The sequence below is a fragment of the Apium graveolens genome, chromosome 5 (assembly GCF_009905375.1).
Source record: "Apium graveolens cultivar Ventura chromosome 5, ASM990537v1, whole genome shotgun sequence".
NCBI lineage: Eukaryota > Viridiplantae > Streptophyta > Magnoliopsida > Apiales > Apiaceae > Apium > Apium graveolens.
In genome coordinates, this window is record NC_133651.1 from 7542824 (window position 1) to 7557003 (window position 14180).

General features: G+C 30.9%; 1 long non-coding RNA gene across 4 annotated transcripts; it reads left to right on the forward strand.

Annotated features, from left to right (window-relative positions):
• The first annotated feature begins 366 nt into the window (after positions 1-366).
• On the forward strand, positions 367-3270 carry LOC141661473 (uncharacterized). Of its 4 annotated transcripts, XR_012549962.1 has the most exons (6): positions 367-714; positions 840-913; positions 1110-1244; positions 1504-1562; positions 2874-2963; positions 3043-3270. It is a non-coding gene; the product is annotated as an uncharacterized LOC141661473 (long non-coding RNA). The 4 variants fall into 4 exon arrangements; XR_012549961.1 differs by having other exon boundaries at positions 2874-3270; XR_012549964.1 differs by having other exon boundaries at positions 367-697; positions 800-913; positions 2874-3270.
• The last annotated feature ends 10910 nt before the right edge of the window (positions 3271-14180 follow it).

Below are 14180 nucleotides of genomic sequence, written 5' to 3' on the forward strand. Positions count from 1 at the left end.
GCTTGACTGTTAAAATGCAAACCAAATAAAATTATTTTGACATGAAATTTTGGTTATATCACTAATATATATATATATCTATTGACATCCATACGGTTGGATCGTTCAATATTATTTTAAAAATAATCGAAATATTAATTCAGGATTAAACACTAGTTATGTGTACTAGTCAAACTGATGTTTGACTGTTAAAATGGAAAAACAGATAAAATTATTTTAACATGAAATTTTGGTTATATCACTAATACATATATCTATTGACATCCATATGATTGGATCGTTCAAAAAAATGTTTAAGATAATTGAAACACAATTCTAATTCTTGGCTTCCTTCCTCCAATTAGTTTCCCCCCATTTATTCCCCCTTTCACTATCACTTCCCTCTTCAGTAAAACAGAAACCTAATTGGCCGCCTCTTCCTCTTTCCTCTTTTAACCTCTGCCTCATTCCCTCTGTCAAAAACAATTAATCAGTCTCTAAACCCTAGAGATGGTCAATATACAAACGGATCTAGAGTCTTTCATCTTTGTTTCAGCTGTTCTTTGCTGATTATTTGCTACCTCCCTCATCTTTTTGACCCCGTAACCAAGGACCCCAAGACCCCAAACCAATACAATTTAGCATCTTCTATTTCTCATGTTTCATCCGAATCTATGAAACCCCTCTATCTCTCTTCCGGCCTATTCTCCGATTCCTCGTAAGTCTCCTCTAATCGTAAGTCTCCTCTAATCATGTTTCCTGCCTATTTACTTTAAATATTTTTTTTTTACTTTGTTGTTGTATATTTGTTCGGCTAAAGGTTGTGATTTGGGTGTGGATTACTCTGATGATAAGGTTAGGGCTGACAAAAACAAGTTGGGGTATGTTGCGATCCCGGTTCATGTTCCTGCTCCTGTTAAACAAGTTGAGTAGGGTATGGATCAGTTTTGAGTTTATATAGCTATGTATGTGTGGTTATTACTCTTTTATATCGGTTAGGATGTTTAACCCATTTTAATGAAGGAAAACACAGCTAGAGAGCTTATTAAGATTTTGGAGGGCGACTACTAGTCTTTTTCTACTTGACTAAGATTGGTTTTAGTGACACTGTTAGGAGGTTCAAACTGCAGATTTGTTAAGAATGGGGAAGAAGGGAATCTGGAGCCATGTTTTCCTTGGTGAGCGGAATGGGTGGTCCTAATACGGCTGCCAATGTGGTGACATCAGGCCTTTTCTTTGCACTGGTTCAGGGTGGATTGTTCAAGGTAATTGAGTGAATGGAGAAAGTTATATATTTGCCTCACTATATTGTACATACTGTATGTGTTTTAAATGAGTAAGTAGTAATCTTAACTAAACCTATATTCTTTGAATAATTGTGTTTGTTTGAAAATGCAATTGTTGCAGTATCTAAGAATTGCACTCCCATCTGCAAAATGAATGATTTCAAACTTTTAATTCTAAATCATTCTTTTTAAGTTTTCAAATTCTAACTAATACAATCCACACATTTACAATATGCAGACCTGAAGCCGCACAATTTTCAGATGCATAGTACCGGAAAAGTCAAATAATTTATGCAGGTATACACATAATAATTTGCTTATAATTGAATATGGATAAGTGGTAGGCGTATTGATGCACCAACACAATTGTATATGTATATGTGTGTATAACCGTATATCTTATGCATATATCAATGGATGGAGTTGAATTCAGATCCTTATTACAAAAAAACAATAAAGAAGTTGGAGATATGCCCTCTGATAAAGCGTGTCTGGTAGGAAGAGAAGGCCATAAAACTGAATTCGAGTTTTTTTTTTGCTAAATGAATTTGAGTAATTTGGATTGACATATCTAAAGTAAGGTATATAGGGCCAACAACCTCAAACAATTAACTATGATATCAATACTAGTGACTATTGGTGTTAAATTTTAGATAGATTTTAGTAATAAAGCAGAGATTGTTATGTATGTGGGTTTTGTTACTACCTAAGTACCAGGGGACTGTGATGCTTGCACGATAGTGTTTCTCTAGTTATTCCATTGTTTTTCTCTTTGAATCTTTTTCAACAAAACAGTGGCTAAAATTAATTTTTGTCGGCAATAATTGTAACTATAAAAGGTGACCGCGGTGATGAACAACTATTTGTTGCTAATGATAAATTGCGTGGAATTTTGTGGAAGGGGAGGAGCTAGATGTTAAGGTTTTATATATCCCTTTGAGAGAGGATAAGAATTAAAAAGGGAAACAATAAAAATACAAACATGGCTTGATTAACCATAGGAAATCCACTTTTCCCAAGGTGTCTAAGTAGTTGGCTGGATGAGTTGCTCTCGAGGTACACAGCTGCTCAGTATTAATAATGGTCATCCTTTGTAGGCTAGCTAGTAAAAGTCTTATTATGTAATAAATTTATTGATGTAAGACATGAAGTAATTAGACCTCAGATGTAGCTTATAAATACAGGGCTGGTAGTTTGTAGTTGACACACCCAGTGAAAAACACAACAGTTGTAAGAAAATAAGAAATAGAGATGTAGCTCATATTCAATGATAAAGGCTGTAGCCTTCATATTTGCATTTCAAAATTAAAGTAATAATCTTATCAATATATATATCATCCTCGTCCAGTTGGGTGTTTATAATCTAAAACTCATACCAGCCTATATATTTTGAGTTTGTAAAACCATACACGTTTCCAACAGAGCTCTACTGTAAAACAATGTACTGGCAGCAGATTTGAGAGTGTTATGTGGCCTTTTTTTAATCCACAATAGCTGTTGATAAATACTTCTTAAAACCAGCTTTCTAACTGATAGATAGTAGAGTCTTTAATTTTTTACTGTACCACATTTAACATGACGAATTATATTTTGATCTCTTAAATGCAGTTATTTGTATCTTCAACTTCCATGCCAACGTGCAGAAAAAATTTCCAGAGATGAAGTTCCTCAAATTTTCAGGGAAAATAAGACAAAGAAGTACTACTTTAGTTTTGTAATCTATTTGTTTTACTTTTATTTCATCTTTAAAGCAAGCTAAATTTGTCTTCTATTTCAGAATTGGAATAAGAAGCCAAGACCTGGAAGATTCATTTGAGAAGTTTATCAAGGCTTAGTATAGTACTTGATATTAATAAATTTTGTTGGATTTAGTCGCTTCTGCTTAAGTTTTATCATGTATTGTACAATTCAAATGACTTTGTTAGATGTACTTTTAATGTTTTTATGTATTTTTTGTACCTTATAATATTTGAATATTATTCCAATTATAGTGAAATAATATGAGTTCTTCCACTAGTTTTGATTGCTTTTTGTTTAGCATTGTATTGAATTTAAAAAATGGCTGGAAACTAGAAACTGAAAAGTCAGAATTTGGCTATTCTGGAAAAACAAACTTACGACGGTTGTTCATCACATATTCCATCGTAAGTTACTAATTTACGACGTATAGTTGCGTCGTAAATTTGTGTTTTATTCTATCGAAGGTGGGTCTCACATACGACGTTTTCTTCGTCGTAAGTAACTAACATACGACATTATTATTCGTCGTATGTTGATAACTTACGACAGAATATTTCGTCGTAAGCAGATTTATTATTTTATTGAGAATGTGGGCCCGTCCTTCCTAACTTGCGACGCAATTTTATCTTGTGACGAAAAAACGAACTTACTACTCGACCAAAAATGACGATTTTTTTCCGTCGTAAATGGCTCAATTACGACGATTTCAGTTCAAAAAAACCGTCATAAATGGCCAGATTTATTGTAGTGTCATTTGTTTCTTTTTATGCTTTTCATATATATATACTTAGCACTCATATAATAAAAGTTAACACTTAGCATACATTGTGTATTTTCCCAGTTATTTCATTAAACTCTAACAAGTTTGATTGAACTGTATTCACTTATTCACAACAATTTTTATTATGACCATAATATGAAAGACACATTTTTTATTAAAAATATGCAATTTTAATTGATGAGAGGTATTTATATATTTAAAAATAAATTATTTGAATATAATGCACAATGCACAATATAATTTTTTTAATGTTATGTACAATATAGCTTAACTACAATATAAACCAAACATTTTTAAATATTATGTAATTTTGGATAGTAAGAGATAGTATATCCAAAAATCAATTATTTTAGGAGTAAGGGGCACATTTTTTTTACAAAAAGGATAAGGACAAATATTAAATAAGTAGTAATATATGAATATGTATATTTATCCATAATATATTTTTAAAGTGAAATAATGATTTTTAGATTATTAACATATATGCATACCCATGATTTGTTGGTGGTTCACCAAAAGGACACATGAGTTATTTTGAAACTGGACTATACAAGTGTCCCTAATGAAAGGGTAAATGACTAATTGTTAATTGGCTCAATACAATATTATTTTAATCTCTTTAGAAATAAATTGAGTCATCTAAGTTTGCAAAGTTGTTTAATTAAAACTTGAATATCTTTTTTTTTCATGAACAAAATGAAGAATTCATTATAACATTGAACCCCAGCGTGACAAACCCCCCAACTGTCAACTATAACCTGATTGTGAAACAAAAAACGAGCTAACATAGCTGTTTTGTTTTCAGATTGTTTAACGCATAGAATATTCAAATTCTTTAAATTAAAAAGTATTATAATGACATCTCGAGTAATCCAATCTACATCAATTCTCGAGTATTATAGTAACACAGTTGACCTTCACATAAGTATTATCCGTAGCCCAATGTTCTGAACTATTAATTGATATTAGAGCAACAAAAGCCCCTAAAATACGAACACTTTTTTGTTGTGAAAAGTGAGCTTTTGCGATATCCACCACCGTCTCAGATCTGATACAAACCTTACGGATCTCAAAAACTAACATATAAATCCTTTTCAGAGCAGCCGAAACCAGCCACAAAAGAAAAAATAAAATCATAACATAAAACAATAACATCCCAAAAAGATGGGCATGACTAACAACCTTGATAACAAGGTACTTGATAAGATATCACCCGGAAACAAATAGATCTTTGTTTTATTGAGAAAATGATAGATAAATAAAGAGGAGATGGGAGAGCGAAGGGGGGCTTGATCGATTGATGGACGAAGGTTGAAGAATGGAGAAGTGGTGGCTAGAACTCTAGTTGCGGAGGTCGACTCTCAAAACCCTAATCTTATTTTGCGTAAAAGTATTATGTGTGTAAACTTAAATATCTTTTAATTCTCAATAAATTACGATTTGAATGTTATTTAATCTTATATTTATGAGCGTGAAGCCACAAAATTTAGCTGCATCAAGTCACCAATGCCAATTTTTTTACAGGAGCTGTAGACACAGGCCTTGAATAAATGGATGCTCTCTAACATTTTGAAGGCCGATCAATCAATGATATTATAAATATTTATTTGTCAAGCTTCTTTATCTTCTTTACGTGCTATATTAAGGTTTGATCAATCAATGATATTATAACTATTTACTTGTCAAGCTTCTTTAGCTTCTTTACGAGCTAGATTTTAGTAATCATTGTCAATTTGATATTATTTACTTTAAAGATTACCCTGATAAAGCCTTTCATTATTTCTTCTAATAGCTTTTGTATACAACTTAACACATAATAAATATAATATATATTTTACTAATTATAAAATCAAATAAATATATCTGAGTATTAAAGTATGGCCATGTTTTTTAATGGTCATATATACAGGGAAATGGTGATAACTTATGTAAGATTTTATGATGGCATTGTTGTTTAATCATAGAAACTTTCTTGTGATTGTCCAGAGAATACAGAAATCAATAATGATACACATGTAGTCTTCAAAACATGTTGGATGCATCTATCATCTAAATCAGAAAACACGAACTTTCAATGTTTGTACGTACTGTTGGAGCATGCTGCTGAGTACTTGTAAGCGTCCTTGCAAGCATGAGTTTTGTTAGATATGCCTAGGATCATGGAATGCACATGATCCTAAGGCGTGTAAAGGTTATTAGGAGACTGTGAGGAGAGAAGTTGTTAGACTTAGAGCATCGACTCAGGAATACATCAAGAGATATGCTCAATATTATGAAAGGTCGGCTCAGGAATACATCAAGAGATATTTTTAATATTATGAAAGGTGGGCTGTAAATGAAAAGTCAAGAGAGAAAACATTAGCAGATCTAAGAGAGATAAAAAATAAGAAACTTCAGAAACGCGGAACTCGAGAAAAAACATTGATAGCAAGAACACCAAAGCTTTTTTATGGAAGCTTGGTAGTAAATTTTTGAATAAAGATGAGTATTAAAATGGACTTATATTTATGGATATTCTATGCGATGAGAAGCATATACGAAAACAAAGGTATTTGAGTAACCACAAGGTGAGGCTGAGGTGGCTTTAGAAAGGCTCCATGATTACGCAGAGAATAAGCTCCAAAAATACTTTAGGGATGAGGCTAGCTCAGAAGAATTTAATAAAAAAATCGTAAGGAGATTATAAATTTAACTAAGGTAACTGCAATATATTTTTCGAAATTTCTTAAAGGATTAAAAAATGGGCCATCTGAAGTTGATGTTACTCCAGTCAAAGAAAAGCATGTCCAATTGACAGATGCCTGGAAGTGTAAATATTGTACTGCCCTAAATGATTGTGACCATAACATGTGCTAAAGGTGCTTGGTGCGTAAAGGGGGCTAAAACAGAGACACCATTCAAGAATTTTGAGGTAAGAGCTTCTTTAAGGCAGCGAAATAAAAAAATTTCATATTTTTCAACTCAACTTAATTTAAGATTAAGTTATTGCTGCTGCTTTGTTTGCAAGTGAACTGATTTTGTTTTTACCTTAAATTTCTATAATACTTAGATTTTGTTTTCCTTATGTTAGACAATTCCTATATTTTAATGTTTGTTTGATTGGAATGTGAGGGAAAATGGAGAATTCTGAGAATTGAAGTATTCGTTATGGTTTCTCTTGTAATTCACTAGAACTACACTTACCTCATACCCTTTTATTTCTAACCGTTGGCTTTGGCCTGGGGTCAAGCCTTTTAAGATCTAAAATATTATTGTAAATTACAATTGAATATAGACATTAAGAAATTGATTTTTGACGAGGAGTCTAAGAGCTGCAAACGTTCATCACATCTCGAACCACAAATGGATTAAGCTACCAATCCACTTCCAACACGTTTATTTAATACAAACAGAAACTTTCTCACACTACAGATGTCCAATTCCCTGCTCACAATTCAAATTATTATACATGTAAATGACGACGTACCATTATTACATATTTGTAAAGTCTTAAATGAAACACATCAATTTCGTATTTAATTTTATTATTAAATTTCATATCGAGACTCGTTAGAAATTGCAGACATAATTCAAAGCAGAAAGGAACATAGGAAAAACAGAAAGGAATATACGGGATGTTGTTAAACAAAGTGAAGAATCTATAAACATAATGTTATACAATTTATGCATTTAGTCACATATATGTGCTTCTTTGATGTTTCAACCAATTTTTTAAGAGAATATTGTACACAAACCATAAGTATAAATTGATGTTGGTCGCTTCCATGGATTACACTAAAGGTTAGAGCAAGAGTGAACCCATGTAGTTTATGCAGACTGCTTCTCCATTAGTTCCATCACAACACTTGAAAATCAATCCCAATTTCCCTTTGAGTTACCTCCTGTATTCATCGTATCATTATTCATTTTACCAAGAGAGGACCATCAAATAAATTTAATTAAACTGAATTTCTATATTACAAGTCATTATATTTATCGAGTTTACTTACAATATCACCATCATGAAATAGAAACTTCAATCCCCTGCAGCTCCCAGTGTTATTTAGTATTAGACAGGCGAGTTCATTCTAATATGTTAGACAGATGGATAATTGATTTGATAAATTCTCATTTGACATGTAGTCATAATAAACTAGCATTTTGTAATAGTAGTTTGTAACACTCCTATACCGCATTTGAATGTTGTCAAGCTATATTTTTTAGTATCATAAGTAAAATTAATTATCTGGTAGTCCACGATTACTTGTCAAATGAAAATTTATAAAACTCATTACACACATTAGCGGATTAGAATGGAATTACGGGTGTGAGATACCAGATGACATAGAGTCAACAAGGAGATTAGATGATTTTCGAAAGACCTCTTCATCAAATGAAAAATCGATTCTGACCAAAGTACTTAATAGCCACATTAACAAAATTAGCTAATTATTTTTCTACCATTGATACATAATGATATTAGAAACTAAAGTATGATAAATCATCAATTAAATATTTAAATTTTGATATACGTATGTATCACCGGTACCCCACTATTATATTCCCCTATGAATATAAACATACATGATTAAAATTGATAAACAGAAAAATAAAAATTATGGCAAAAAGACTTTGCAATCCAATCTCCCATATGGTTGAGGATCAGATTAGCTCAAGTTTCCAAATTATTGAAACAACTCATTGCATTCACAAATCCTCGATAATATAACTAACCAGTAATATAAAAAAAATTGTATCACTAATTTTCTTCAATTAATATGCATTTCTATTTCTATGAATACAACTGTTAACAAACGAAATCTATATAATCTAAGGATTGTTCATGAAACATCATCATCTTAAAAAAATTAATTTCAATATAATGATGTACCATGAACATCCTCAAATTATATGGATTTGATAAACTATAACACATTTTTGTTTACAAATTTAAATATTTTTACATTATCATTATATGAGAGGTCATTTTACTATCATTCTATACAAGAATGTATAAAAAAGGACACTCTTTGATTTGTAATTTGTATATGAGGAACATAGATTATGCAGATATTTATAGTAGAATACAGGGATATGAAAAAATAAGTCAATAACATTACAATTGATTTCAAAGTATAACATATGTTTACAGGGATAACATCCACCAAATACAAATTTCATAAATACTCATTCAATTTATGATATGTGTATACAGCAGGAAAAGTACAATTTTTTATATATATTTATATATAATATAGTTGGACTTTTTTGTTGGGCTTTAATCTGAGTTTGTGGGCTTTGCTATTTGTTTGTCCTTGTTGGTTGGGTCGATCTGCAACTGTGGAGTCTATGTGTTGGACATAGTCAATGTATTCATGGAGTCTTTTTAGGTGTTTATCAGTTACGTTTGAATAATGAGTTGTAATAGGAAGTTAGTTGCCATGTTCTTCTAGTTTGTTTGTAGCTAAGTCATTTGTTTCTTTTTATGCTTTTCATATATATATACTTAGCACTCATATAATAAAAGTTAACACTTAGCATACATTGTGTATTTTCCCAGTTATTTCATTAAACTCTAACAAGTTTGATTGAACTGTATTCACTTATTCACAACAATTTATGTTATGACCATAATATGAAAGACACATTTTTTATTAAAAATATGCAATTTTAATTGATGAGAGGTATTTATATATTTAAAAATAAATTATTTGAGTACAATGCACAATACACAATATAATTTTTTTAATGTTATGTACAATATAGCTTAACTACAATATAAACCAAACATTTTTAAATATTATGTAATTTTGGATAGTAAGAGATAGTATATCCAAAAATCAATTATTTTAGGAGTAAGGGGCACATTTTTTTTACAAAAAGGATAAGGACAAATATTAAATAAGTAGTAATATATGAATACGTATATTTATCCATAATATATTTTTAAAGTGAAATAATGATTTTTAGATTATTAACATATATGCATACCCATGATTTGTTGGTGGTTCACCAAAAGGACACATGAGTTATTTTGAAACTGGACTATACAAGTGTCCCTAATGAAAGGGTAAATGACTAATTGTTAATTGGCTCAATACAATATTATTTTAATCTCTTTAGAAATAAATTGAATAGTCATCTAAGTTTGCAAAGTTATTTAATTAAAACTTGAATATCTTTTTTTTCACGAACAAAATGAAGAATTCATTATAACATTGAACCCCAGCGTGACAAACCCCACAACTGTCAACTATAACCTGATTGTGAAACAAAAAATGAGCTAACGAAATAGCTGTTTTGTTTTCAGATTGTTTAACGCATAGAATATTCAAATTCTTTAAATTAAAAAGTATTATAATGACATCTCGAGTAATCCAATCTACATCAATTCTCGAGTATTATAGTAACACAGTTGACCTTCATATAAGTTTTATCCGTAGCCCAATGTTCTGAACTATTAACTGATATTAGAGCAACAAAAGCCCCTAAAATACGAACACTTTTTTGTTGTGAAAAGTGAGCTTTTGCGATATCCACCACCGTCTCCGATCTGATACAAACCTTACGGATCTCAAAAACTAACATATAAATCCTTTTCAGAGCAGCCGAAACCAGCCACAAAAGAAAAAATAAAATCATAACATAAAACAATAACATCCCAAAAAGATGGGCATGACTAACAACCTTGATAACAAGGTACTCGACAAGATATCACCCGGAAATAAATAGATCTTTGTTTTATTGAGAAAATGATAGATAAATAAAGAGGAGATTGGAGAGCGAATGGGGCTTGATCGATTGATGGACGAAGGTTGAAGAATGGAGAAGTGGTGGCTAGAACTCTAGTTGCGGGGGTCGACTCTCAAAACCCTAATCTTATTTTGCGTAAAAGTATTATGTGTGTAAACTTAAATATCTTTTAATTCTCAATAAATTAAGATTTGAATGTTATTTAATCTTATATTTATGAGCGTGAAGCCACACAATTTAGCTGCATCAAGTCACCAATGCCAAATTTTTTAGAGAAGCTGTAGACACAGGCCTTGAATAAATGGATGCTCTCTAACATTTTGAAGGCCGATCAATCAATGATATTATAAATATTTATTTGTCAAGCTTCTTTATCTTCTTTACGTGCTATATTAAGGTTTGATCAATCAATGATATTATAACTATTTACTTGTCAAGCTTCTTTAGCTTCTTTACGAGCTAAATTTTAGTAATCATTGTCAATTTGATATTATTTACTTTAAAGATTACCCTGATAAAGCCTTTCATTATTTCTTCTAATAGCTTTTTTATACAACTTTACACATAATTAATATAATATATATTTTACTAATTAGAAAATCAAATAAATATATCTGAGTATTAAAGTATGGCCATGTTTTTTAATGGTCATATATACAGGGAAATGGTGATAACTTATGTAAGATTTTATGATGGCATTGTTGTTTAATCATAGAAACTTTCTTGTGATTGTCCAGAGAATACAGAAATCAATAATGATACACGTGTAGTCTTGAAAACATGTTGGATGCATCTATCATCTAAATCAGAGAACACGAACTTTTAATGTTTGTACGTACTGTTGGAGCATGCTGCTGAGTACTTGTAAGCGTCCTTGCAAGCATGAGTTTTGTTAGATATGCCTAGGATCATGGAATGCACATGATCCTAAGGCGTGTAAAGGTTATTAGGAGACTGTGAGGAGAGAAGTTGTTAGACTTAGAGCATCGACTCAGGAATACATCAAGAGATATGCTCAATATTATGAAAGGTCGGCTCAGGAATACATCAAGAGATATTTTTAATATTATGAAAGGTGGGCTGTAAATGAAAAGTCAAGAGAGAAAGCATTAGCAGATCTAAGAGAGATAAAAAATAAGAAACTTCAGAAACACGGAACTCGAGAAAAAACATTGTTAGCAAGAACACCAAAGCTTTTTTATGGAAGCTTGGTAGTAAATTTTTGAATAAAGATGAGTATTAAAATGGACTTATATTTATGGATATTCTATGCCATGAGAAGCATATACGAAAACAAAGGTATTTGAGTAACCAGAAGGTGAGGCTGAGGTGGCTTTAGAAAGGCTCCATGATTCCGCAGAGAATAAGCTCCAAAAATTCTCTAGGGATGAGGCTAGCTCAGAAGTATTTAATAAAAAAATCGTAAGGAGATTATAAATTTAACTAAGGTAACTGCAATATATTTTTCGAACTTTCTTAAAGGATTAGAAAATGGGCCATCTGAAGTTGATGTTACTCCAGTCAAAGAAAAGCATGTCCAATTGACAGATGCCTGGAAGTGTCAATACTGTACTGCCCTAAATGATAGTGACCATAACATGTGCTATAGGTGCTTGGTGCGTAAAGGGGGCTAAAACAGAGACACCATTCAAGAATTTTGAGGTAAGAGCTTCTTTAAGGCAGCGAAATAAAAAAATTTCATATTTTTCAACTCAACTTAATTTAAGAGATTTATTAAGTTGTTGCTACTGCTTTGTTTGCAAGTGAACTGATTTTGTTTTTACCTTAAATTTCTATAATACTTAGATTTTGTTTTCCTTATGTTAGACAATTCATATATTTTAATGTTTGTTTGATTGGAATGTGAGGGAAAATGGAGAATTCTGAGAATTGAAGTATTCGTTATGGTTTCTCTTGTAATTCACTAGAACTACACTTACCTCATACCTTTTTATTTCTAACCGTTGGCTTTGGCCTGGGGTCAAGCGTATTAGGATGTAAAATATTATTGTAAATTACAATTGAATATAGACATTAAGAAATTATTTTTTTATGAGGAGCCGAAGAGCTACAAACGTCCATCACATCTCGAACCACAAATGGATTAAACTACCAATCCACTTCGAACACATTCATTTAATACAAACAGAGACATCCTCAGACTACACATGTCCAATTCCCTGCTCACAATTCAAATTATTATACATGTAAATGGCCACATACCATTATTACATATTTGTAAAGTCTTCAATGAAACCCATCAATTTCGTATTTTTTTTATTATTAAATTTCATATCCAGACTCGTTAGAAAATGCAGACATAATTCAAAGCACAAAGGAATATAGGAAAAAATAGAAAGGAATATACGAGATGCTGTTAAAGAAAGTGAAGAATTTATAAACATAATGTTATACAATTTATGCATCCGGTCACATATATGTGCTTTTCTGCTATTTCAACCATTTTTTTTTAGAGAATATTGAACACGGACCATAAGTATAAATTAATCTTCGTCGTTTTCATGGATTACACTAAAGGCTAGAGCAAGAGTGAACAGGTGTAGTTTATGCAAACTGTTTCTCCATTAGTTCCATCACAACACTTGCAAATCAATCCCAGTTTTCCTTTGAGTTACCTCCTCTATTCATCGTATCATTATTCATTTTACTACGAGAGGACCATCAAATGAATTTAATTAAACTGAATTTCTAAATTACAAGTCATTATATTTATCGCGTTTACTTACAGGAATATCACCATCATGAAGTAGAAACTTCAATCCCCTGCAGCTTGGATATTTGATTTGAGAATTTCTCATTTGACATGTAGTTATATTAAACTAGCATTTTCAAATAGTAGTTTGTAACCCTGCTATACCACATTTGAATGTTGTCAAGTTATATTTTTTAGTATCAAAAGTAAAACTCATTACGTGTAGTCCACTATTCCATGTCAAATAAAAATTTATAAAATCCCTTACACACACATTAGCAGATTAGAATGGAATTACGGGTGTGAGATACCACATAGCATATAGGCAACAAGGAGATTAGATGATTTTCCAAATACCTCTTCATCAAATCCATTGTAACAAAAGTACTTAATAGCTACATTAACAAAATTAGCTAATTATTTTTCTACCATTGATACATATTTATATTAGAAACTAAAGTATAATAAATCATCACTTAAATATTTGAATTTGATATAATGATATATCACCCGTACCCCACTATTATATTCACCAATGAATATAAATATACATGATTAAAATTGATAAACAGACAAATAAAAATTATGGTAAAAAGACTTTGCAGTCCCATCTCACATATGTTAAGAATCAGATCAGCTCAAGTTTCCAAATTATTGAAACAACTCATTGCATTCACAGATCCTCAATAATATAACAAACCAATAATATAAAAGAAAATTGTATCACTAATTTTCTTCAATTAATATGCATTTCTATTTCTCTCAATACAACTGTTAAAAAACAAAATCTATATAATCTAAGGATTGTTCATGAAACATCATCATCTTAAAAAAATTAATTTCAATATAATGATGTACCATGAACATCCTCAAATTATATGGATTTGATAAACTATAACACATTTTTGTTAACAAATTTAAATATTTTTACACTATCATTATATGAGAG